Source organism: Eschrichtius robustus, chromosome 2 (assembly GCF_028021215.1).
Source record: "Eschrichtius robustus isolate mEscRob2 chromosome 2, mEscRob2.pri, whole genome shotgun sequence".
In the NCBI taxonomy this organism is placed as follows: domain Eukaryota; kingdom Metazoa; phylum Chordata; class Mammalia; order Artiodactyla; family Eschrichtiidae; genus Eschrichtius; species Eschrichtius robustus.
The window spans coordinates 135,354,848-135,381,697 of NC_090825.1; the positions used below are offsets into that span (position 1 = coordinate 135,354,848).

General features: G+C 40.9%; 1 long non-coding RNA gene across 3 annotated transcripts in view; it reads left to right on the forward strand.

Moving 5' to 3' along the window:
* Positions 1-26,850, forward strand: part of LOC137759730 (uncharacterized) — a 43,570-nt gene that overhangs the window by 12,594 nt on the left and 4,126 nt on the right. Inside the window, exons 3-6 of one of the 3 annotated variants that reach the window (XR_011073133.1) lie at positions 11,728-12,048; positions 17,897-17,992; positions 23,289-23,431; positions 24,058-24,153. This is a non-coding gene — a long non-coding RNA (uncharacterized lncRNA). The remainder of the gene's footprint in view (positions 1-11,727; positions 12,049-17,896; positions 17,993-23,288; positions 23,432-24,057; positions 24,154-26,850) is intronic. The other 2 variants (XR_011073134.1, XR_011073135.1) reach the window with 2 other exon arrangements.

Sequence of the window (26,850 nt, forward strand, 5' to 3'; positions counted from 1 at the left end):
CTCCTTAGTTGTGGCTAACTGGCTCCTTAGTTGTGGCATGTGAACTCTTAGTTGCGGCATGCATGTGAGATCTAGTTCCCTGACCAGGGATCGAACCCTGGCTGGCCCCCTGCATTGGGATCATGGAGTCTTAACCACTGCACCACCAGGGAAGTCCCTAATCCCTTTTCATAAGGAGTTTACAGTTTAGCAGTGGAAATAAGCCAAGGGCTCACATGGCTATTAAACAGGGCAGGATGAGAGAAGGCTCAAAGTCCAAATGAACTGCTAGGGGAACAGAAGGGGTGGAGAGACCACGCCCACTCGGGAGGTTGAAGGCAAGATTACATGAAGGAGGAGGAGTCACAGTAGATTTGAAGGAGAAGCTGTATTGTTACAAGAAGAGGGTCAGTCGGGGAGGGCTAGGAAAAGGAGCTAGGAAAATGCAGGGGCCCAGTGTCCAGGAGACACCCATTTGTTCTACCCTGGAGTTTAGTGTCCACAGGAGGAAAAGTGAAACAATGAAGCTGGAAAGATGACAGCAGACAGGTATGCAAATAATTGACAAGAACGGTTGAGCACTATGAGCAAAGCCCAATTTAGGACCAGAGAGAGAAGTAAAATTCTTGCTCTTCACTGAACGTGGGCTGTTTACCCTAAACTCTCTGTGCCTTTGTTTCCTCACCTGTAAAATGAGGATAATACTAACGCATTATTATTTACTTCTTGTAATATTCTTACAAGAACTAATGCTACTTACTGAGTAAAAACCATGTGTCATGCTTTATGTGCATTAATTTATTTTATTGTTACAACAACCTTATGAGGAAGATACATTATAATCCCCACTGGTGTCTGAGGAAAATGAGGCATAGAGAGAAAAAGTAACTTGACAGAGGTCACAGAGATAGAAAATGGCAGGGCAGGGATAATGAGATACTGTCTAGTGTATGATTTGGTCAAGATCAAACATGTGAGCTCTTAGCTTAGTGCCTGCCAATAGCAAGCGCTTGATAAATGCTAGCTATTAATGTTAATTTTATTATTATTAATTCTATTATTATTATTATTTGGCTGGAGAAGTCATCTCAGGCTTCATGGAGGAGGTGACATTTGCAATCAGCCTTGAGGGTGGGTAGGCTTTGGACAGGTGGGGATGGAGCAGAAGGACATTTTAGACTTACGGGCATAGCAGGAGCTTTGCAGCTTTGGGATAGAGAATCAGGGAGGAGACCTGGAGGCTGGATCATAGGCTCTAAGGGAAACAGGAGAGAAGGGTTCAGCTGGTGGTAGACAGCGTGTCAGCATTTGAGTTTTAAATATAGGCAGTGAGGAGATCAGAGCTTTGTTCAATTTTCTGCTTGTGAACCAAGCTGCCTGCTCTTGAGGCCATGCTGTCCTCCGGGGGCAGCTCTGCAAACCTGAGTCCATGCAGCCAGGTACCCAGTTCTAGGGGTGATGCCCAGGCCAGAAGAGGAAGCGTCTTGGAGATCAGGAGTCTCCACTCAAAAGTCCAGCTTTCATTCTAGACCCATCCCTTGATCAGGATAGGCTGTCACTGAGTGCTTGTGTGTGCTCAGGGATGAAGGGAGAAAAAGAAACTGAACAGCAGAAGCCCCTCTGCAAGTCATGTGGCTTTCTGCACCATCTCTCTTGCTGATACTTCCGTTTAAGATTCAAAAGGGCACAGCTGGCTTAAACCGTCTCCAGGGCCAGACATTCCTGGGTGAAAATGAGGGGCTTCTTGGGAGGAAATGAAAGAAGACGGAGATGTGGTTTTGCCTTAAGATTTTCTAATGTGAAACGCTGGACGGATTCATTTTGAAATAGAAAGATGGGCCTGAAAGTGTGATGTAAGTGCAATCATTTGGAGACCCTCCTGGAGAACACACAGAGGTGAGTAGGGGTTCTCCAGAATTACCTTGATGGAGTCTTTGGCTGGGAAGTGGGAGTGGAATGTGCACAGAAATAGAAACCAGACCACCTGGGGTCTTCTGGTCCCGTGTTTTCCAAAGGGCAAGTGCTATGTGAGGTGATTTTAGACTGTAAGGGAACAACCCATTAAACAGTTACAAATCACAAATGAGAACTTTTTTCCATTTCAAAGTTTTTCTGAAGGCATCGAGGCGGAGGTCTCAGTTTGGGGCTAGATGTGTCTTTAACGTCTCTCCACCACTTGTTGATCTCTTTAACAGAGAGTGGGCCTCAGGTGCAGAGGTTTTAGAAGGCAGAAGTATCAATTCTAGAGGGTCTCATCCTTGGCTCACACTGCTATTTCTTGAAAAGAGCTTTAAAAATTACTTTTGTCTGGTCTCCTCCTCCCTCCGCCGGAATACTGCTTTAGTAGGTCCAGGGGTACGGCCTGGGCATTGGGACTTTTAAAAGCTCTCCAGGCAACAGTTTCTAATTAGAATTTTACATTGTATTTATTAATCTATTTTTGGCAAGTGATGCTGGTTTTCTATTTCAGGTAATGAAGTAAAATTTCTTCTCAGTATCAATTGACTTAAGAAAATTAGTAAGTGCCCATTTTTAAGAAAACCCCACAAAATGGAATAGTGCAGGTGGCATTTGGATATGTTAGAAACAAAATATGCATGGAGTGAACTTTGGGAAATCTTTGGGTCCTTGCTTCGTGCTACAATTTCTGACCTCTTGTCGGTCCAGTCTCCTCAAAAATAAAATGGAAATAATTATTCCAGGTCACCTTTTTCTCAGTGGGTTTACTCTGGGAATCAAATGACTGAGCTTTGTTAAGTTTGATTTGGTAAACAAATGTGAGGAAGGAAATAATGCTGCAGGGAGGGCTAATTGGCAGATTTACTGAGGGCTGGATTTGGGGCATCTTAGACCAGGCTATTTGGAAGTACTGATTTCCAGGTACCATCTTCTCTCTCTCCCCACCAGGATGACCCACTGGTCTCCAGTAAAGTTATCATAACCTACAGTAATTACCTACAGTAATGATTGATTTGCTCCAGTGGTAAACTAAAGAGCAACTCACAGTCCCACCAAGGCCTCCAAGGGTTGCATGTTATAACAACAGCTGGACATCTTGTGTTCCTGCCCCCTCAGTCAGGATCTTCCAGACGTTGGTGTGTATGGAGGAGGTGCTGGCCTGGCTCTCTGCAGACTGAATTATAGTCCTGGTTCTGCACCTACCAGCTGAGTGTCCTCCTCCATGGGCTGCCGTTTCTTCAGCAGATAAGTGAGGGGCTTGGACCAGTTGAAGACGAAGTCCAAACTCAAATGCCTTCAGCACCAAAGAGGTGACCCAAATGTAAGGCTCTGCCAAGGGAATTGGGAGTGGTTGGGCCTGTGGCCAAGTGGAGAGCACAGTCTCACAATAAAAATATTCAGATCCAATTTCTAAAAACCATGGTGTGGTCTAAACAATAAATCTGCAAGATGACAGTTGGCGATTCTTGGATGCGGTAGTTTCTAAGATCCCTTTCAGTTCTAAAAATAAGTTTATGATAGTAAAATAAATTCAGAGTTTCTGCTAGAGGTTTTTGATATGATGGCTGTATTCGGTGATACCCAGGGGCTTCCTTGATAATAAGACCCAGCATTTATAATAAGAGCTAAGGTTCACATGCTAAATTCTCTAAAACCATTATCTCATTTAATCCCTGCCACAGCCCTGTGAGGTCAGTACTATTATAACTGCTTCATAAAGAATGAGGAAATTGAGGCTCAGAGAGTTTATCTTTTAAGTAAGATCTCTAAAACAGCACCATCCAATAGAAATATAATGTGGGTCACATATGTCATTTTGAATTTTCAAGTAGTTATGTTTAAAAAAAGTGAAAAGAAACAAGTGAAATTAGTTTTAATAATATATTTTATCAACTTGGAACATTATCATCTCAAAATATAATCAATGTTAAAATTAATTAATGAGGGACTTCCCTGGTGGCACAGTGGTTAAGAATCCACCTGCCAATGCAGGGGACACGGGGTCGAGCCCTGGTCCGGGAAGATCCCACATGCCACAGAGTAACTAAGCTCGTGCGCCACAACTACTGAGCCTGCGCTCTAGAGCTTGTGAGCCACAACTACTGAGCCTGCGTGCCACAACTACTGAAACCCACACGCCTAGAGCCCGTGCTCTGCAACAAGAGAAACCACCACAATGAGAAGACCGCGCACTGCAACGAAGAGTAGCCCCCTCTTGCCACAACTAGAGAAAGCCCGTGCGCAGCAACGAAGACCCGATGCAGCCAAAACCAAAAATTAATTAATGAGATACCTTACATTCCTTTTTGTACTCAGTCCTTGAAATCTAATGTTTTTTCCTTTTTTAAGACATAGCTCTATTGAACTGTAATTTGCATACCATACAATTCTCCCATTTAAAGTGTACAATTAAATGATTTTTAGTACATTCACATATGTGCAGCCATTTCCATAGTCAAGTTTAGAATCTTTTCATCACCTTGAGATGAGCCCCATATTCTTTAGCTGTCATGCTCCTAATAACCTGGTTGCTTCCCTACGCAAACACTCATCTACTTTCTGTTTCTATAGGTTTCAATTCTGGACATTTCATACAAATGGAAACATATAATATGTGGTCTTTTGTGACTAGCTTCTTTTCTTCTTTTGTTTGCAAGCTTCATCCATATATAGCAAATGTCAGTGCTTCATTCCTTCTTATGCACAAATAATAGTCCATTGTATGACTGTATCACATTTGGTTTATCCATTTGTCTGTTGATGGATATTTGGGTTGTTTCCACCTTTTTGCTACTATGAATAATTCTGCTATGACATTTGTATCCAAGTTTCTGTGTGGACATACGTTTTAATATCTCTTGGGGTTGTTACCTAGGGTTGGAATGGCTGGGTCATATGGTAACTCTATGCTTGATCATTTGAGGAACTGCCAGACTGTTTTCCAAAGTGGCTGTACCATTTTACATCCCCATCAGCCGTGTATGAGGGTTCCAATTTCTCTACAGTCTTACCAACACTTGTTGTTTACCCGACTTTTTGATTCTGGCCATCTTTAGTGGGTGTGATGTGGTATCTCATTGTGGTTTTGATTTGCATTTCCCCGATGACTAATGATATGGAGTGTCTTTTCATGTGTTTATTGGCCATTTAATACCTTTCTTGTAGAAATGTCTATTCAAATCCTTTGCCCATTTGTTAATTGGGTTATTTGTCTTTCTATTATGTAGATATATGTGTTCTTTATGTATTCTAGATACTAGTTCCTTATCAGGTATGTGATTTGTGAATATTTTTCTCATTCTGTGGGCTGTCTTTTTACTTTCTTGATGGTGTCCTTCAAGGCACAAAAGTTTTAAATTTTGATAAAGTTCAATTTATCGATTTTTTCTTTTGTTGCTTTTGCTAAAGCTCTAAGATGGAGGTATATAGTGATAGACACCTACATTAAGTAAAAAGAAAAATCTCAAAGAAATAATCTTACTTTACACCTTAAGAAACTAGAAAAAGAAGAGCAAACTAAGCCTAAAGTTTGCAGAAGGAATGAAATAACAAAGATCTGAGTGGAAATAAGTGAGAGACTAAAAAGACAATAGAAAAGATAAATGAAACTAAGAGCTGTTTTTTTTAAAAGATAAAATAGATAAAACCGTTAGCTAGATTTACCAAGAAGAACAATGAGGACTCAAATAAATAAAATTAGAAATGAAATAGGCGACATTACCCATATGAAAAATATGATGAATGAATATTTTTCTCCTCTTCGAAGTACTCAACATATTTCCCTTCTTTCTTGAGATAATCATGATTTTTCTGCTTACTCTTTTAATATGGTAAATTACATGTATAGGTTTATAAATGTCAACTCAACTTTACATTCCTGGAATAAACTCTACTTGATTGTGATACATTGTTCTTTACATATTGCTGGCTTTAAATGTATCAGTGTTCATGCATAAGATTAGTCCATAATTTTCCTTCCTCAGAATACCCTCCTCAGTTTTTGGTGTCAAGGCTATGGTGACCTCAAAACCAGTTGATGAGGGTTCCATTTTATTTATTGTAAAGTCTGAGATGATTTCTTCTTTATATGTTTGGTAAAACTCATCAGTAATGCTATCTGGGCCTACAGTTTTCTTTTGGGAAAATTTTAAATTATGTAATTAATTTATTTTATGGTTACAGTATTATTTTAATTTTCTCTTTCTTCTTGTGTCAGTTCTGATAATTTATATTTTTTTAGGAATTTGATTATTTCTTCAAAAATTTGGAATTTAGAAATACGTTTCAATATATTGTCCCTTATGATCTTTTTAATGTCTAAAATATCTAGAGTGATGCCCTTTTCATTTCTGATGTTGGTTATTTGTGTCTTCTCTTTGATCTCAATTTTTCTCACTAGGGATAAGTTTTTTATTTAATTACTTTCTACTCTTACCATTTTTTTTCCTCCCACTTTCTTTGGGTTTAATTTGTTATTTCATGTCTAACTTCTTGAGATGGAAGCATAGATCATTGACTTTTTTCAGTCTTTCTTCTTTCTTAAGGTCTTAAGACTTAAGGTCTTAAGGTCTTAAGGTCTTAAGACTGTAAGTTTCCCTATAAGCATGATCTTAATTGGTGCCCCCAAATTAATTAATTATTATTGGTTATCTATTGTTACATCACCAGTTCCTGTCAGAGTGCCCTGTCTCCCCTATGTTCAAAGTATTCCAAAGGCTTCTTATTTCATTCAGGAGAAAGCCAGAATCCTTGCATTGGCCCACTTGTCCCTCCGTGATCTGCCTCTACTTCCTCATTGGTTTCATCTCCTATTGTTTACTCACTCCTGTATCCATCCCAGATTGGCCCTCCTGCTGTTCCTTGGAAACATCAGATACACTCTTGTCTCAGGGCCTTTGCACTTGCTGCCACCCATATCTGGAAAGCCTATACTTCAAATAGATGCATGGCTTGCTGCTTTCCTTCATTCGGGTCTCTGTTGAAATGTACCTTTTCATAAAGGCCTTCTGTGACTACCTATATAAGATAGCACCCTCTAGCATACTCTGTCCTCTTTACCATTGTTTATTTTTCTTCATTATGCCTTTTGCCAACTGACACCAAATAAATTTATGTGTTTTTTTGTTTTGTTTTGTTTGGCTCTCCTCATCTCCCCTCTCTAGAATGTAAGCTCTGTGAGATCGGAGATTTTTTTTTTTTCTGTTTTATTTACTGCTGTATCTCCAAAGTCTAGAACAGTGTCTGGAATATAGTAGATAATATACAATTATTCATTGAATGAATGGACTCTGTGCTTGGAGTAGATCTGGATTAAAAGATCTGGATTAAATATTTCTGAATCTATCATTTATCAGCCATGTGAACTTGAGCAATCAAATGAAACTTTCTTAGCCCCAGTTCCTTTATTTGCATAATGGGGATAATAATGTTGCCCTGAGATACTGAATATACAAGTTCCTTATGAAGTATAAAATTATAATGAGACATTTTTAATATGATAGTCAGAAATGTCTTAACATGTTTAAATTTCTTTCTCTTTGGACTTCCATGCTGTTAAAAATTCACTCCTTTGGGATAAGACATTTTGTTGCATTTGGCTCTAGCTAAATTATAAGTATGTTTCTTGAAAGGATAACATTTTTATGCTTCTGTAGCCTTTAACAAGTCAGCAGGAATTCACATAGAATTCATTGTCCCTGAAGACATGGGATATAGGAGAGGTGTGTTTCAATGGAGAAAGCAGCAAGTAAAGATCTGAAGCATGGGGAGAGGAAGTTCTGGAAGGGCAGTTTTAAGTGCACACTGGGGAAAAAATTAAGAAGTCTTTTATAGTCAGATAAGGATAGGTTATGCTACAATAAAGAAACCACCTCATAATTTCAGTAGCGTGACCAAGAAAAGGTTAGTTTCTTGTCCATATGAAGTATGCTGTGAGTCCATGCTACCCTCCAGGGGATGGGGGCAGGAATAGTTGTGTTATTATATATGTCTGTGTGTGGGACTTAGTAGGAAGTCTTAATTAAACAACTTTAATAAATTTAATAAAGTTTTATAAGATAATTGCAGTCCTATGTCCTGGCAGAAGATTTTAGAGTTTATGTAGGAATATACTTGAATATACTATTGTGATTCTGTAGCCCCTTCCACATAGAGTTTAGATGCAATTATTGCATTCTCCAACTAAAAGTTGTGTCATGTATCTTTTGTGTGTGTGTGTATGTGTGTGTGTGTGGTGTATCTTGATGAATATATATGTTTATGCGGGAATGGGACACATTATTTGAATTAGAACTTTAACAAAATGCTACCATTTATTGAGCACTTCCTAATATGAGCCAGTGTACCAGGTACACTCCCAGGTACCAGGGGCTTTAGACATCTTATCTCATTTATTATAATTCTGAAAACAACTCCTTGAGGTAGGTACTATTGTTGTACGCACTTTATAGTGAGGAACAGATGTTCAGCAGTGTGAAGTAATTTGACTTTAATCACACAACTAAGTGGCAGAACTTAGACCAAATTCAGGTCTGCTTGGCTCCAGAGGCCATGATCTTAACCATAACGCAGTGCTGCCCACCCCTCCCCATCTCCAGATAGTACGTCCTGGATGTATAACTGCCGTTAAGTTTATCAACAAACCAAAATTGATGATGACGACATGATGATGATAAATGTAGTCATACGGTGGTGGTTATATTTGATTTGACAGCATTTGGGCTCTAAGTTAGACTGCCAAAGATGTCCTGTTGTACGTGTAACATTCCCAACATTATAATTACTCCTTTGGGTTCAGACTTTGCATGTGGCAGACCCGAGTTAAAATGCAAATATCTTTCCTGGGAGCAATAATAAGTTAACACCAATCGTTATGACTACATCAGCAAGAAACAGCCAATTTCTATCATCGGGGAATAATCAAGCAGAGAAGACAAAACTTAAAATAGTCAATGTGCTAGAAGGCAATTTAATGTAGTATATACTCAAATGAGAAATTAAATATAATTAGTGGAAGTTATATTTCACATAAACATAATGGGTAGACCAGTGACGGAAGGGTTTCATAATTGGCAGTAATTATCAGCAGAGGTTTCTTGGAGTAGGTGGCACTTGATATGAGTCTTGAAGTCCTGGGTGACTTGAAAACCATATGTTTGTCTCATAATCCTGATTTCCTAAACACTCTTTAGTAATTCTCTCATTTTTTTTTCTGCCCATAACAGTCTATCTTTCTCCATATTCTCTTCTCTTCTTTCTCTACACTAAGTTAAAAAATGTGACTTGAGTGGGAGCTTCATCTTTTTAAAGATCTTTGTCCTAGATAGTGTTTAATGGCTCACAGATAGACACTTGATCTGATATGAGCCAGTCCTAATACCCAAACTTACAGCCATAGTTGATGAGTTCAGTGGTGTGTAGCTGACCCAAGATTAGCCAGTTAGATCCGTTTGTAGGATTTTTGAGTTTGGGACTAGAGAAAGTGAGTCTCAGTTCCTCTGTGGGTTTGTGCATTGTGAGATTTGAGATACGGAAGCTATGAGTATAGTTCAAGAAAGAATAAAGTTGACCTACAGAACGAAACACATGAGACACACAGAGAGGGTGTTGGTGGCATTTAAGTTTCTGATTCCAGAGGTCTCTGAGATCCACCATTATGCACTGATTTGGTTATTCAATCTTCATATGAATAATTTCTAAATAATCTCCTCCCCCACTCCACCCCCCGACCCCCCATCTATCTTTTGCCCTTAGCTAGTCTGAGTTGAATTTTTGTCATATGCAACTTAGAGAGTCCTGGCGAATATTGTATTGTATTTTGTTTTATTGTAACTTCATGTTGAAATAGGTAGAGTAGAGATTATCTTTATTTCATAGAGAAGAAAATGAGGCTCAGAAAATATAATGTAACGAAGACACTGAAAAATATGAGAAGTTGATCCAAAACTTCTCACACTGGAGAAAACACTGGTAGGTACCGGGAGATGCAGGCAGGAAAAGTCTGCTAGTTTAGGAGACTCAGTGTATAAACTATGAATAAAGTAGCTTTCCATTGCTGTGGGTATTCTGAGTGCTCTGACGCCAAATTTTGGTATCATTTTAGCTTGCGTTTTTCGTTTTTTGTTTTTTTGTCAGCAAAAGCTTGGGTTTTGAGGGAAAAGGAGGAAACCCAATTCTACCACAGCACCTATTTCCCATTTTACTTAAGGTCCGTGGGGTTACCCAGGTGTGAAGTCAGTCATAACTCTCTGTACCTCAGGGATGTAACACTGACAAGGATGGCTTTTGACAAGGGCTGATTTCAAAATGAAACTGAATGCTGATTGTCTCACTCTTCTCAAAGCATGCTTGAATCTATATTAACCTAGGGACACCAAGAGATTCAGAAAGGACAATCCCTGGAGTTTAAGGACAAACTTTGCTTATGCTGTCTTTAAGTAAAGAAAAGAAAAAGAACTTAGGACATTTAACAATTTATCTCCTCTTTTATTTCAAAGAAGATTTAAGGTGGTTTAAAAGGATATGAAAATATAGGAAGACAGTAAGTTAAACATAGAAGAGAACTGAAAAAATAAATGACAATAAGAGTTAGGAGTGAGGCTCATAAACAATGAATATGATACAGTCCTACACATTATGTGATAACTGGTCCCCAATTTAGGCTTTAAGCTTTCTTGTCAGTGCAAACAGGGAAACCTAATTGATTACACAGTTTGCAATGTTCATGAGATAAACCAAAGCAAATCCTTGGGAGAAGTACAACTGCATCTGATCCTGTGACCAAAAACAATGTGTCCCTGGGTTCTTACAAAGACAGTACTGTGTTATATAATGTAAAAGACCTTGAGTGCTCCTTCCAGGAGACCCAAGGATGATATTCACAGCCCTGGCAGTATTATTTCTCAAATTTTAATCATCTTTATAATTTCTGCTATATCTACTTACTACATTTAAAAAATTATTAACCTAATATATTTCTAACATAGGTTTCACTTGGATTCCATTTTATTTTATTTTTTTATTTTTATAAACTTATTTATTTATTTATTTATTTTTGGCTGCGTTGGGTCTTCGTAGCTGCGCGCGGGCTTTCTCTAGTTGCGGTGAGCGGGGGCTACTCTTCGTTGCGGTGCGTGGGCTTCTCATTGCGGTGGCTTCTCTTGTTGTGGAGCATGGGCTCTAGGTTGCAGCACGTTGGCTCAGTAGTTGTGGCTTGCGGGCTCTAGAGCACAGGGTCAGTGGTTGTGGCGCACGGGCTTAGTTGCTCCACGGCATGTGGGATCTTCCCGGGCCAAGGCCGGAACCCATTTCCCCTGCGTTGGCAGGTGAATTCTTAACCACTGTGCCACCAGGGAAGTCCCTTGGATTCCATTTTAAACTTAATTTCATCTTAGCAAGGTAGATGGGCTAGTTCTACTTTTCTAATACCCTTTAAATTAAGTTTATAAGTATTAAAATTTAAAAGTCTATTATAACCCAAAATTTTCTGATGTACCCCCTTGGTGCTACACCTTGGGAAACACTGGCTTAGGGAAAAAGAGAAATCCAACATTTGAATAACCATGACCTCATTACATCTTAATATCTCTCTTACGAAGTATTATGACCATCAGTGTTGAGAATTCTGAGGTTAAAGAATTTGCACAAGGTCCCACAATAACCAAACCAGGATGAACCTCAAGTCCTCTGATGAAAGTCAAGTTCCAGCTTCTAGAGGAATGCATGGAGGGCCTTGTCCCTAAACCAAAGTTCAGACCCTCTTTGACCGTTTGCCCCTTTGCTTCCTCCCAGAATGCCTCATCCCCTGCTTGGTCCATAGTGATGCCAGCCTGTGGTAATTGGAACCTGGTCTGCCAGACCAAATGGAGGAAGTCTGCCAGGCAGATGTGGAACCCAAAAGAGGAACTTCACCAACTGCTGTGGACAGCTCTAGCACTTCATGCCCCCGTGGACTTTTGGGGAAGTATTTTTGTAGCTCACCAGTCTCTCATTAGGCAAAGGTCACTTGTCCTGTCTTGGCCTTCTCTACTGGTGGAAAGTACGGCTGGGAGATTTGGAATGGTTGCTGTTTGACTTTGATTCTTGGCACAACTGTCACCATGAGCTTTTTTGGTAAGATCGCAAGCTGAAGTTTGTTGTTGAGCATTGCAGGATTCCTTCTAATCTTTGGGAACATTTTGAATCATAACTGGCAGTGGCTTTCTGATGGCAACTTGAGCAAGCTCAGGGGGAGAAGCCATCGCCCTCTCTCACACGAATATGACTTTGGGTAAATTACCTTGAACTCTTTACCTAGGGGTATAATCTACATTCTTTCTGAGCCCTGATTTATCGTGTAAACCTTTTTCTTCTTATTTTAATGAATAGAAGTAACGTTTTCTGCTCCATCCTTCTCTTAAAGAGATTTTAAAGTCTCTTATAATTAAAAAATTTTTATTATTTAAAAAATTTTTATTTTGTTATAGTTGTAGATTCACATACATCTGTACAAAATGCTACAGAAAAATCCTGTGTACTTTTTACCCAGTCTCCCCTAATGGTAACATTCTTAAAGAGGTTTAAAATTTGCTGAGGTATAATTTAGATATGATAAAAATCACTCTTTTAAAGTGTACAGTTTGATGAGCTTTGACAAATATATGCAGCTGAGTAACTGCTATCACAATCAAAAGATAGAACATTTCTATCATCCCAAGAAGTTTCTTCATGCCTCTTTGCAGTTAACCCCCTCTCCCCATTCCCAGCCCCTAGAAACCACTCATCTGTTTTCTGTCCCTATACTTTTGCCTTTTCTAGACTGTCTTTTAAATGGAATCATACAGTATGTAGTCTTTTGTGTCTTTTTATTCACTTAGAATATTGCTTTTGAGATTCATCCATGTTTCTGAATGAATCACTGTTTTGTTCCTTTTTATTGCTGAGTAGTATTCCACTATATGCCACAATTTGTTTATCCACTCACCAACTGATGGACGTTTGTGTTTTTTCCAGTTTGGGGCTATTAGGAATAAAGATACAATAAACATTCCTGTATGAATCCTTGGGAGGACGTATGTTTTCATTTCCCTTGGGTAAATTCCTCAGAATAGAATTGCTGGGTTGTGTGGTTAATGTCAGGGTAATGCCAGCCTGGTAAAACAAGTTGGAAAGTGTTTTCTCCTCTTTTATTTTTTGAAAGAGTTCATGTAGAATTGATACTGTATCTTCTTTAAATGTTAGGTAGAATCCCCTGGTAAAACTGGAGTTCTTCTTTGTGGGAAGGACTTTAACTATGAATACAATCTCTTTAATAGATATAAGGCCACCCAAGTTTCCCCTTTCTTCTTGAATGAGTTTTAGTAAGGAATTTGTTTATTTCATCTATGTTATCAAATTTATTGTCAGGAAGTTGTTCATAAAATAACATTATCCTTCCCAACGTCTGATAGATCTGCTGTGACAGTCCTTCTTTCATTCATAACATTGGTAATTTGGGTCTCTGTCCTTTTTTCTTGATCTGTATATATAGAGGTTTACCAATTTTATTGATCTTTCCAAAGCACCAGCTTTTGGTTTCATTGTTTTGCTTACTAATTTCTGTTTTCTATTTCAATGTTTTCTGCTCTTATCTTTATTATCTCCTTCCTTTTATTTACTTTGGGTTTAATTTGCTCTTAATTTTTTAGTTTCATAAGGTGGAAACTTAGATAATTGATTTTAGACCTTTCTTCTTTTCTAATATGAGCATTTAATACCATCAGTTCCTCTTTAAACACTGCTTTAGCTGGATCCTACAAATTTTAAGATTTCTTATCATTTCAATTTAAACATATGTTTAATTTCTCTTGTTATTTCTTCTTTGACCTGTAGATTATTTAGAAGTGTTCTGTTTATTACCCACATATTTAAGAATTTTCTTGGTGTCATTCTGTTGCTGATTTATAGTTGACCACCATTGTCATCAGAAAATATACCTTTCTGTGTTTTTAATCCTTTTAAATTTATTGAGATTCGTTTTATGCCCCAGAATATGGACTACTTTTGAATATTTCATGAACATTTGAAAAGAAAGTAAATTCTCTGAGATGAAGTATTCTATACATTAGGTCAAGTTGCTTGGTAGTATTGTTCAAGTTATCTATATATTTAATAATTTTTGTCTAATTTTTCTATCAATTATTGACAAGAAAAAAGTTGAAATCTCCAACTATAATTGTTGATTTGTCTATTTCTCTTACTGGCCATGATCTGTTCACATACTTCATCTGCCCCATTCTCTCTCTTCTTCTGGCACTCAGTTTCATTTATGTCGGGCAATATGATATGGTCTCACAGCTCCTGGGTGTTTTTCCACTGATTGTTCTTCTCTTTTCATATTTGTAAAAATAACCTCTATCTTCAAATTCACTTATCCTTTCTTCTGCTGTGTCCCATTTGTTGACAAGCCTGCCTGGGCAGTTCTTCATCTCTGATGTTGTGTTTTCATGTTTAGCATTTCCATCTGACCCTTTTTTAATAGCTTCCATCTCTTTGCTGAAATTCCCTATGATCCATACATTTCGTCCACCTTTTTAATACTAAGTCCTTTAACGTATTCATTAGAGTAGTTAAAATGTCCCTGTCTGATGCTTCTAACATCTAGGTTATTTCTGGGTCTGGTTCTGTTGCATATTTTATCTCTTGACAGGAGGGTATTTTTTTTTCTTGCTTCTTTGTGTCTCTTATTATTTTCAATAAAGTGCTGAACATTCTGGGTAAAAGAACAATAGAGACAGAGATAAATAATATATGATGCCCAGAATGGCATATGTGCCATGGAATTTGTTAGTATTTAAAATGCTTTATGGCCATCCAAGGTGGGTGTTATTATTCTCACATTTTAAAGGTGAGGAAAGTGTGGGGAGGGGAGGACAGCAACACAGTGCCAGGGATGAACTTGGTTTTGAATTATGGCTATGTGGCTGATCCCTTTCCTAACTGTTATGTGGGATCTGGTGGCACTGGGAAGCATGGCTGTGGAGCGGTAAAGACTGGAGGCTGGGAGGCCAGTCAGAGCTGTCTCAGCAGTGCAGGGTGTGGTGTTAAATGCCCACCAGGGATCATTAACTCAAACGCTCAGAGGATACACGACTCATGTAAGTGAATACACGTAGGCAGAAATATATGGCTCAGTATTAAAGACAAACTAGGGAGTGATGGGGACCATGGTGAACTGGATGCACATGCTCCTTTCCAGAAAGACAGCTGTGACTCAGTTCTGGCTGACTGTGCCAAGTGCAAAACCAAGATTAGTGTTACCAGTTCTTGTGATGTTTTGATGGAAGCCAGAAATCTGAACTTAAATGTGAAGTATCCTGATTTTAAAGGTTGGCCACAGGTATAATTTTTAAAAATGTTTATTTAGGCCATACCATGAGGATTAAGCAAAACTTGTCTGTAGGCTGTCAGCCTATAGGCCACACAAGCCTGGGTGGTGGCAGAGAGACTGCCCAGGTACTGCTACAGCTGTGGACATGCAGTTTTACCAGACATGTTTTTGGTCAAAGGGCTAAATGGCAGACTCCAGAGCATTTTCTATCAACATGAGACCATTCATTAGGTTTACTCATGGCTTTAGACTTTGCCAGCCTGGAGGTACATCTGTGTTTACTTTGATATCAATACCTGCCTTACTCCATATTTCATTTTTCTTTCTTTTTCATTGGCAAATTCTTTTTTTTAAATTGAAGTATAGTTGATTTAGAATGTTGTGTTAGTTTCAGGTGTACAGCAAGTGATTCAGTTATATATATATATATATATGTATACACACACATATGTGTACATTCTTTTTCAGATTCTCTTCCATTATAGATTATTACAAGATATTCAATATAGTTCCCTGTGCTATATGGTAGGACCTTATTGTTTATCTATTTTTAATATAATGGTGTGTATCTGTTAATCCCAAGCTCCTAATTTATTCCTCCCCTGCCTTTCCCCTTTGGTAACCATAAGTTTGTTTTCTATGTCTGTGAGTCTGTTTCTGTTTTATAAATAAGTTCATTTGTATCATTTTTTTTAGATTCCACATATAAGTGATACATACGATATTTGTCTTTCTCTGTCTGACTTACTTCCCTTAGTATGATAATCTCTAGGTGCATCCATGTTGCTGCGAATGGCATTATTTCATTCTTTTTTATGGCTAAGTAGTATTCCATTGTGTATATATACCACATCTTCTTTATCCATTCATCTGTTGATGGATACATAGGTTGTTTCCATATCTTGGCTATTTGTAAATAATGCTGCTATGAACATTGGGGTGCATGTATCTTTTAGAATTATAGCTTTCATCTTTTCTGGATATGTGCCCAGGAAGGGGATTGCTGGATCATATGGTGACTCTATTTTTAGTTTTTTGAGGAATCTCCATACTGTTTTCCATAGTGGCTGCACCAATTTACATTCCCAACAGTGTAGGAGGGTTCCCTTTTCTCCACACCCTCTACAGCATAATCAAATTTGTAGACATATTGGTGATGGCCATTCTGACCAGTGTGAAGTGATACCTCATTGTGGTTTTGATTTGCATTTCTCTAATGATTAGTGATGTTATGACTTGCTCCATATTTCTACCTGCCTCCTACAGTCTCTCCCCAAGGGTGGCTGTTAGCCCATGTATGCTCTGAGTAAGACAGTTTGAGAGAAGCATTGTAGCGTAGTGGTTCATAGTTTGGTTTGCTTCTTTGATCTTCCATTTTCCACCTTTGTCAGAGGATATGTTGTTTACTCTCTTTGTACCAGTTACTTAACTATAAAATAGGAATAATTTGACCTACCTCCAAGGATCGTTGTGAGAATTATAAAAGATAAATATTGAGGGCTTGGAAAAATATCTGACATATAGTAAGTGCTCTACAAATGTTAGCTATTATCATTTATAATTCTTCCTTCTTGACCCTTCTATTTGAGGCATCTATCTTCTGTTTCTGATGCATTGGCCCCCTGGGAGAATTCACTTGGTGTTGCCCAGAACCCTCAGGATGCCAAGGCTGCATTTATTAATTCATCCAAAATATCCATCAAGGCCTGCAGGTGCAATTCTGTTCCAGGCATTGGAGAGTTATCAGTGGTGCACACAATAGAAGGAGCTTGCATTTTAGAGCACAAGACTGACAATAATTGTGAAAACAAAGAAATGAGTGAAACTATTTCCAAGTGCTTATTGCTATGAAGAAAAAGAAAATGGTGATGTGATAGAGAATGAACAGGTGGCTACTTTATTTATTTTTTACTTTAAAATTTTTTTTTCATTTAAAAAATATTTATTTATTTATCTATTTTTGGCTGCGTTGGGTCTTTGTTGCTGCACGCAGGCTTTCTCTAGTTGCAGTGAGGGGGGGGCTACTCTTTGTTGTGGAGCACGGGCTCTAGGCAAGCGGGCTTCAGTAGTTGTGGCACACGGGCTCAGTAGTTGCGGCTTGTGGGCTCTAGAGCGCAGGCTCAGTAGTTGTGGCACATGGGCTTAGTTGCTCTGCGGCACATGGGATCTTCCTGGACCAGGGATCAAACCCATGTCCCCTGAATTGGCAGGCAGATTCTTAACCACTGTGCCACCAGGGAAGTCCCAACAGGTGGCTACTTTAGATTGAGTGCTCAAGAAAGGCCACCCTGAGGAGTATCATTTGACATGAGGTTTGAATGACAAGAAAATATCTTTTCATTTAAAAATCTAGAGGAAGAGTGTTTCAGGCTAGTGAAATAGCAAGTACAAAGGCCCTGAGGCAGGATTGAGCTTGGCTTGTCCAGGCTGCACGCAATAGGTCAGAGTGGCTCAGAGATTAAGGGGATAGGAGGAAAGGAGATGAGGTCACTGAGCTAGCCAGGAACCATACCACACAGGCTTGGTAGGCCAAGGCAAAGATTTTGATTATATTTTAAGTCCTAGGTGGAGGGTTTGAAGCACAGGAGTGACAAGACTTTATTTATATTTCAGCTGACTCACTCTTGCTGCAGCATGGAAGGATGGATTGGAGGGGAAGCAGAAAGGCCATCAGCCCCACTGTGAACTACTGTGGAATAGGCAGGGGAGGTAAGGGAGAACGGCTCTTTCTTAAGCTGTTTTTTCTTATTCATTCATTCATTCATCATTCAGTGGCTCTTTCTTGAGTGTCTGTTATGTGGCAGCAATGTGTTAGGCCCTGGGACTACACTGATATATGATATTGTCATGAACTTTGCTACCATTGAACTTTCAATCAAATGTGCCTCTTGGTTTCCTGGGTCCTCACACAGTGCTGTCTGTACACATGATCTTTAGTGGACATTAATCCTAGAGTGGTTCATCTCAACCACACACATCTTCATATGGGCTCACCACCGGGGCGAGTAACCACGTAGAATTCTTTCCTCTGTAGGCACCCGCAACATCCTACCTCTCTTGGCAAAACACAAGGGATGCAAATGGGGGCATGCAAAACGGATAAGGCTGGAGAAGGAGGCCTCTGAGCTTACGTGCCAGAAGCCTAGAACCTCCTGGAAGCCTGAATGCGTTTGTGAGCATCAGGTTACCCGGACCTCTACCTCCAGGGGAACATGGAGGGAATTACAGATCATAAAGATGACTTTTCTTTCTGGTCTGTTTTCAATAAGGTCATTTTTTTTTTTTTTTTTTTAGAGAATTTTTTTAAGGTAGTGAAACAACATTGCCTAGTATGGAGAGCGCTTTTTCAGATGTAATTCACAACCACAGGCTCTCGTGTGAAATTCAGGGTGTAACCACATTTCTCAAATGGTAAAGAAAATGGGCAATCAGCTTTTTTCAAATGAAACCAAGCACCTAATAACTGTCTTTCACTATCTGATAGGCCTGTGAAACAAACTCCCAAGAAAGTCTGCTGGGTGGGCTAAACTCCTCGATATCTTCTTTACAGAATAGAAATGTCAGTTACAATTTTTCATAGAGAGAGGGAGGTTCAAGTTCAAGGAAGCAACGGGGAGTGGAACAATGATTTTGTAGGTTCTAAGTGCCTTTGGAATGAACACAAAGAGGAAAATACTAGGAAAAGGACAGGTGAAAAGTCAGTTTAAGCCAGTTCCAGAATTTTTTTCGCGGCAATGGAATCCTTTTTTCAGAATATTCTTCAGAGACCCAACATGAAAAAGAGAAAAAATAGGATCTGTTTTGAAAGTGGGAGAGTAAGTAGGGCTCAACCTGTTGCCATCCACCACACACCTCTCCATCCCTGGCAAGTCTTAGAGCCTCAGACCTTCAAGGAACCCAGCTGGAACCTTATTGTTTTAAACCACGATACAGAACAAAGACTGTGTTAATTTAAATTTTATTTAGAGTATATCATATGCTAGGCAAGTTGCTAACAAAACAGTTTACATAACACAGTGTTACCCTTGACCCCATGAAATGAGTATTGTTACACCTGTTGTCAAGATGAGGAAACTGAGGTTCAGGGTGGCTAGATCATATGGCCAAACTTACACAGTTGCTAAGTGGCAAATCTTGGCTTCAAACTCAAAGCTGATACCAAAGATTCTGCTTTTTATTTTTTGGCCATGCAGCATGGCATGTGGGATCCCAGTTCCCCGAACAGGGATCTAACCCATGTCCTCTGTGATGGGACCGTGGAGTCTTAACCACTGGACTGCCAGGGAGGTCCTCAGAGCTTCTGCTTTTAACCAGTAAATTCTCCTAGCTCTCTCTCTTCAACAGATTTCTTCAGTTCTCATCAGGAGCACAAGCATTTCCAGGAATGTTTACAGAAAGGAGACAGGGAGGAGGAGAAGGAGGAAGAAAGAGTAATGTGGAGGGAGGCAGAGGCAGAGGGAGAGTAGGACTTAGACAAAGAGGAAATTAGTGATGATAAAACCCAGGGAGCCAGCTGCTAAGCAATGAAACTACATGGAAAATCCAAAGAAAGATAATACCACGAGGAGAGAGGGAAAGAGGAGGTGGGGTTCAGCTGTAAGGTCACTGGTTACTAGTGACCAAAATGCCAAGATTTCAGCCAGGGCTGGACCCCCCTGGTTTCTATTGTGATCTGATTGACTTAGTCATTGAAAGTCGAGTTAATGGTGTCATTGAAAGTCGGGTTAATGGTCACGAACAAACAGATCAGGAGACTGGCCCAGGGCACAGGAGTCCCACCAATGGACCAGCTAATTGGAGCTGGGCAGTCCTTTTGGGCACCCAGCTCATGAGGCCAGACAGTGCCCAGCCCCTTGGTGGTGGCTTTCCATGATGTCAAAGGATCATTTTGCCCCTGTTGACTGAAGTTTTAGCTAGGTTGCTGAGATGACTGGCTGGGTTGGGCTCCGTGGGCTGACAGTGAGCTGACCCAGGGGACAACCCAAAAGACAAGAATCTGACTGGGGGATGCATTGTTCTTCAGAGGAATAAAGCAGGGAAAAGAAACCAGTGAGAAACCTCTTAGCTTGTTTGTTGTTACTGGTCTCTGCCATTGGCTGCTTCACTTGTGTGGAATCAGTGGCCAAAAGCAGTAGTATTGACACCATGCAGCACCCAGGTCATGGGTAGCATTGGCGGCATAGCTCCTACTGCTGTTAGGAGTTGGCTGGGTAACTGGGTGACAGTTGTAGTGCAAGTGCCTGCCTTGAGTGATGAGGGGCAGATCACTTCCTGATTCTCTGCCTCCGTTCACCCTTCTGAAGCACCATAATCACATGAGCTCCTTACCTACTTCTTTAGGTAAGGGATGTAGAGTCACAAGGCAAGAGTGTTGGAAAGCATCTTGAGCCCTCTGGGAAGAAAAGGAAAGAAACATTCAATGAGGACATACTGTATCCCAGGCAATTCACATGCCTTCTCTGATCAGATTTTTTTTAAGGATAGGCAGCATTAACTCCATTTTATAAGAGATATTCAGAGGTTTCTAAGATTTGGAGAGATTGTATTGTCTGTCCAATTCTTCCTCTCCTTTTTCCATTCCCTTCTGCTTTAAGTGCCTGTATCCTTATAGATGCTTAGCCCTAACCAAAGGGCACCAGGACAGGTACCAAAAGGCTGGAGACTAGCCCTGGCAGGGCCACTCCATGGGCCAAGCAGATAACATGGCTATGGGTGGCAATCAGGAAAAGGATAACAGGGAGAGGAGAGTGATAAATGAAAAGTGCATATAAAAGCATTCAGGTGTGAGGAAAACACACCATTACACCGGTGAACAGGATCAATAAAGCCAGAGTTTTTCAGTTTACAGCATCCTGACTAGATCATCTCTTAGGTCCTTTTGAGTTCCAACGTTTAATTTTTTTTGCCTCCCATCAAAACTAGCATATTCTTTTTCTGTTCTCTTCAGGCTCTGCTTTCTGTTGGTAGAAGTGGGTGGTGGTAATGAGCTAATCAGATAAGCTAATCTCTACTGTGGGCAAATTAGCTAATGGGCAACTCTTCCCATGACTTAATGCCAAAATTGGATTAAAGCACCTCCCTTCTGATCTTGACCTGGGGGACAGACAAATGGTGGGAATTCACACTTCTATACCCAGAATCCCTGCAACTACACCCTGGGAACAGCACCCAGCACAGGGCTGGACAGGAACTAACATGTGACCCAGCTTTCTTTCCCTGCAATTATGGCATCAATAAAATGGCCAGAGCCTAATGATTGGACAAAAAACTCTGGTTTCCGTATTATGTGGTGGCCCCATAGGAGGTGGGAGGTGGCAGGGGTGGGGGAACCATGACAATTTTAAAGTCATTTTTCCCCAGTTTTATTGAGAAATAATTGACATACATCACTGTGTAAGTTTAAGGTGCACAGCATGATAGTTCAATTTACATAGATTGTGAAATGATTACCACAGTAGGTTCAGCTAAGATCTATCTTCTCATACAGATACAATAAAAAGAAAAGAAAGAAGAAAAGAGTAAAGGAAAAAAATTTCTCCTTGTGATGAGAACTCTTAGGATTTACTCTCTCAACAACTTTTTAATGCTGTGTACACTTGAGTGTAGAAAACATTGTAATAAATATAGAATGAGGGATCTGGAAGGAATTTTCCATAATTGTGGAAGCTGAGGCCCCAGAAAAATGAATACATGCACTATCTTGGGTTTGTATAATGTTTTACTGTTTACAAAAGGGCTTTCCTGTTCATCATATTTGATCCTCTTACCAACTCCCCATATGGAAACAGAGGTAGGCAGTATTTTTTCCACTGTACAGATGAGGAAACTGAGGTTCCCAGAGATTAACTTTCCCAACAGCCAGTGCACTCATTGTCTTAGGGGTATTGGCATGGCAAGCCTTACACCTCATTGGCACCAACAGTCTTGTGGTTGGATTTCAGGTGTGGTGAGGAGAGGGTGGAGATGTAAGATAATTCCTCAAATTGCAGTACTTGGAGAGGCTGGCTATTTTGCACAAGCTGACAGCCAGCTCTGGTTCAGGTACTCTCCTGACTTCACTTACCAGGTTTAAATTGGCTCCTGGCCCTGGGTTTCCCAGGCGTGGAAATGGCACCATCACTGCTTGAAGCAGAGGAGCAAGTGGAGCTCCTGGCACTCAGACAGCATTGCCCTCCCACACCTGAGCAGGTTGGAGGCTGGGTCGGTTCTCCCCAGTGTCTGCGCTTCACATGCTGGAGCCAACTTCTCTTCACGCTTTCCTTCGCCCTTCCCTTAATTCTGTGCCATGGAATCAGAAATGTCTGTTTCCGGGGCTTCCCTGGTGGCGCAGTGGTTGAGAATCTGCCTGCCAATGCAGGGGACACGGGTTCGAGCCCTGGTCTGGGAAGATCCCACATGCCATGGAGCAACTAGGCCCGTGAGCCACAACTACTGAGCCTGCGCGTCTGGAGCCTGTGCTCCGCAACAAGAGAGGCCGCGATAGTGAGAGGCCCACGCACCGCGATGAAGAGTGGCCCCCGCTCGCCGCAACTAGAGAAAGCCCTCGCACAGAAACGAAGACCCAACACGCAAAAATAAATAAATAAATAAATAAATAAAAGAAAGAAATGTCTGTTTCCTAACTTCATCTCTTTTGCCTCCAAGGAGGCTGAGTAAAATGGCAAGAAAGTCAGAGTTGGTCGAGGTCAATACAATGACCCAGGTGCTGTGCTCCTGACATTGGTACAGAGGCAAGTGGTACTTTGAGTTCACTCTTGAGGACCACACAGCTCAGTGGGATGGTTGGTCAGCCACGTAGCAAAGTAAGTGAGTTAGGAATTGCATTTGGCTTCAAGTAACAGAGAATCAAAGCAACAGAGTTTAAACAAGTCTTTTTTTTCTTCCACATTCCGTGAAGTTTGGAGCTGGATGGCCCAAGGCTGGTCTGGTTGCTCTGTCAACATGGTGTCACCATGATCCCAGGTTCCTTCTTTTCTTCTGATCCTTTTTTTTTTTTTTTCTGTAGGATTGCTTCATGGTCAAAAGATGGCTGTTGGAGATCCAGTCTGCGTGTCTCAAACAGGAAGACGGAGAAAGGACCAAATGCAAATGATACATAATAGCAGAGTATACCCTCTTTGAATGATTTCCTGGAAGCCCCACACCAAGGTATTGACTTATGTTTCCTCAGCTACCCTATCTGCAGAGGTGTCTGGGAGGGGTTTTGTTTATCTTATTTGTTTTCTTAAATTGGACACATTGTTATCTCTGACAATACAGTCTTTGATATTACGAAAGAGGAGGAGAAGGGGTGTTGGGTAGATCACTAGCAGCCTCAGCTAATCTGGGCAATTTCAGTGCGTGGTGGTGCATTCCATGCATTCTGCTCAATGTGTGGTTTAGCTAAATAATGAAAACACTCTAGGCCTCAGTTTTCTCACCTTTAAAATGGACATAATAACACCTACCTTGTAGTGACTAAATTTTATAGGACTTATGAAAGTTCAGTGAGAAGGTGTACGTCAATGTCCTAGAGCTATGGAGGTATACTGTAAGTGCCCAATAAGTGTTAGTTGTGATGGTGAACACAGCAGATGGTGATGATCCACATCCTGAACGCAGTCTACCTGGGTTGTATCCCACCTGCAGCACTTTCTGCTCAGCCGTGGCTGCATTACTATGATTCAGTTTCTTCAATGGTAAAATAGTAGGATGAGAGAATCTGCCTCTTTAAAATGCTCTCATATTGCGATGATCCGTGTAACGAGCTTAACAGAGTGTGTGGTGTATTACAGGTACTCAAAGAATGCTGCTCATTAAGATTGGAAGCACGGAGGAGGGGAGTGTGAGGCTCAGCGAGGTGCAGTCGGAGGAGGCTTCCCGGGCGAGCGGTATCTGGGTTGTATTCAGGCCAAGGGGGGAGCCGGTAAAGAAGGTGGGGAGGGTGTCACAAGCAGAGGGAGCGGCACACAGGTGTGAAAGCTCGTGGTGTGTGCTCAGAGCTCATGGTGAGAAACGTCTGGTGAGTCTGGGCCCCAAGGTCAAGGTAGGAAGCAGGACAGGCTGAGGTGGAGAGGAAGGCAGTGTTTGGGACTTGGACAGCTTGTGTGCCATGATGAGGAGCCCACAGCCCTGCCGCCCCATCTCCTGGGGATGGTTTCTGAGGGTGGATGCGATCACATTCACAGACAGGGAATTAGCTGATCTGAACAATGCTTGGATTATTGGCATCTTGTCAGCTGCTACCTGTTAACCAAAGGCGCAAGGCTCAAACTCTGCCAGGCTCCTCTGGGAACAGGCCATGAATCAAATAATCACGGCCACTTGGCAGAAAGGGAATGCTAATAGCTGGAGGCTGATCTTACGACTGGAAGAAAGGAAGGCTGTTGTAGGTTTTCATAGGGATAGAAAAACAAGTTCACGCTAGGTTTCTACAGGGCTTTATTCCCCATTAGCAGGTAAGAACAGATTTGTTTATCAGATTCCCCTAGAAATTAAGGTGTTAAGGCAGCTGAAGAGGTAAATTCTGAGGTGAGAGGAGGAGGAGGTGCTGGGGAGACAGGGGTACATTATAGTTAAGGGACCATAGGGACAGCGAAGGGCCAGCTGGGGCCTCAGCAGGGAGGTTGAGTAGAAAGAGCTCTTGACACAAGTTCAAAGTCTTGGGGCCACCTCTGACCCCAAGTTCCCAGAAACAACATACAGTGTTCTGTAAAACATGGATGATAACACTTGCTCGACTGGCCTGACCAGGCTGTTTGATCAAATGAGAAAATATACGTCTGCAAAGACACTTTGTGAGGGGCACCTTGAATAAAATCCACCCTCCGCCTCAATCTCCCAGGCCTTCTGACGGATTATAGGACACACCAGCCTCTTTCCCACCTTTGTCCACATGTTCCTTTTTCTGCCTAGAACATTCTTCTGCCAGTTCTTTCTACAGTTCATCTCAGTTTATATGCCACTTCCTCAGAAAGGCCTTCCCTGCCCTATTGAAAGCACGCACTCCCCTCTGACCCTCTCCTGCCCAAGATAGCTTGTGGTTAAGGACTCAGGCTCTGAAGCAAGTCTCTGGGGTTCAAGTTCAGCTCTGACACATACCAACTGTGTGACCTTGGGCAGTCACCCAAACTCCTTGTGCTTCTGTTTCCACATGTATAAGATGAAGATCATAATAATATTTATCTCACAAAGTGGTAGAGACAAAGATGACTTCAATAGGTGTCAGCTATTATTACTGTTCATCAGAGTGCTCTATTTCCTTTCTAGAACTAACCATGTCTGTAATTAATTTGTCTGTATATGTGTATTATCCAACACTCACCCTTTTCCATAATGGGCTCCCCATGAGGGCAGCGATCATGTCTTGCTGATCCATTCTTATATACCATGTGTATAGCACAGTATAGCCTGGAACCTAGAAGATGCTCAAGAAATAGCTGTTGGATGAGGAATGTACTGAATGAGCATTTCCCAGAACCAAGCCCTGGGGTGACCCAGGCAGTCCCGGGACCAGCCAAGGAAGTGGTCAGATGGCCCTGCTTTGCATTTCATTCTCCCCTTGGTAGGGCTTTCACTTATGTAATGGAACAGCAGTGAAATCCCACGATACCTAAGTGCTTCCCCTCCAGCCAGCCCAGTATACGACCACAAAAAGGGGGAAGAAAAAGTAAGAGAAAGAGAAGAGCTCCAAACCGCATGCTTCTTGGGACAGAAAAATGAGCTCTGTTTTCTCCCAGAGTCATGTGAGGGCACTGTGGCAGATGGGGGGCATGTTTTACTGAGCTTCAGAGCAACCAAGCAGTGAAGAATCAAGGGCCCCAGCCTGAGTGTCAGCAGTTGAGGCTTTTTCCACCTCTGCACCTAACTTGCTGTGCAACCTTCATCAAGTGACTTTCCCTCTCTGGGTCTCCTAAGTGTCCTCATCTGCAAATTGAGGAGATTGGAATAAATGATTAAGGTAGAGCCGTCATGCAGTCCTGGTTTTGCCTATAGATCTGGTATAATAATTAACAATAACCTCTTTCATACTCTAAGTGACCTGTAGTAGGTGATAAATTATAAAATCAGTTTGATTCAAATCACTCTGTTTCCATTTTTTGGATATGATAAACAATACTGCAGTGAAGTTCCTCATACATTCCTTTATTCAACAAATATTTGATAAGCACCTGTTATGTACAAGGTATGGTTCTATGCCCTGGGGATACTGGAGGAATAAGATAGATAAGATAACTGTGTGGAAAATACATTCTTGTGAGGGAGATAGATAATAAATGAGAAAACAACAACAACAAAATAAATTTTAGCTAGTTATGAAGAAAATAAAGGAGAACAATGTGCTAGATAGTGATAGGAGGTGCTACTTTATAAAGTGTGGCGGGGGAAGTTCTCTTTGAAGAGGTCACGTTTGAGTTGAGACCTGAATGATAAGAAGGAGCCAGTTATGCAAAGTCCCAGGGAGAATGTACAGCAAATGCAAAGACCCTGAGGTAGGAACAGCTCTTTGTGTTTGAAGAGTAGAAACAGAGACAGTATGACTAAAGTACAGCAAGTGGTTGGAAATGAGTTTAGACATATAGGCAGGG